At 54.9% G+C, this 439-nt stretch overlaps 1 protein-coding gene across 3 annotated transcripts in view; it reads right to left on the reverse strand.

The window, feature by feature from the left end:
- Positions 1-439, reverse strand: part of dnmt3ab (DNA (cytosine-5-)-methyltransferase 3 alpha b) — a 33,272-nt gene extending 32,833 nt beyond the window's left edge. Inside the window, exon 1 of one of the 3 annotated variants that reach the window (XM_020607930.1) lies at positions 223-439. The gene's annotated coding sequence lies outside the window, so the exon portion shown is untranslated. The remainder of the gene's footprint in view (positions 1-222) is intronic. The other 2 variants (XM_020607931.1, XM_020607929.1) reach the window with 2 other exon arrangements.

The raw sequence follows: 439 nt of genomic DNA on the forward strand, positions 1-439 counted from the left end.
CGGCTCGGCGCTGTAAATTCGTTCAAGTCCAAGTGCACATTTCCAATCAGCACATCTGCAAAAGGCATAGCTTAACCTAAATCTTTATTTCCTCGTTTCCATCGAGTGCCTTCCGCTCTATGGGCTTTCACGTTTTTGTTCACATAGAGGTTGCCCTTCCTGTGCGGTTACTAGTGCCGGTTTAAAAGGATTTAAATGCGTGAATGGCTGTGTGCTCGTTACCCGATTTTCCTAAGTCCCAGGCCTGACCCTTTTTGTCTCGCTTTCTGCCGGAGCCTCCTTCCTCTTCTCTCCCCGTCCTCCACCTCCCCAGCCGGCCAGCTCTCTTCCAGATGCGCCACTCTCACTGCAGGGGCCTGCAGACCGTCTGCTGGCTGCCACCGGGTCCTAACGACAGCCGACTCACAAGCTGTCCACCACCACGCTACAGCGGGGCGGG

The sequence above is a fragment of the Monopterus albus genome, unplaced genomic scaffold (assembly GCF_001952655.1).
Source record: "Monopterus albus unplaced genomic scaffold, M_albus_1.0 scaffold90.1, whole genome shotgun sequence".
NCBI classification, from domain to species: Eukaryota; Metazoa; Chordata; class Actinopteri; order Synbranchiformes; family Synbranchidae; genus Monopterus; species Monopterus albus.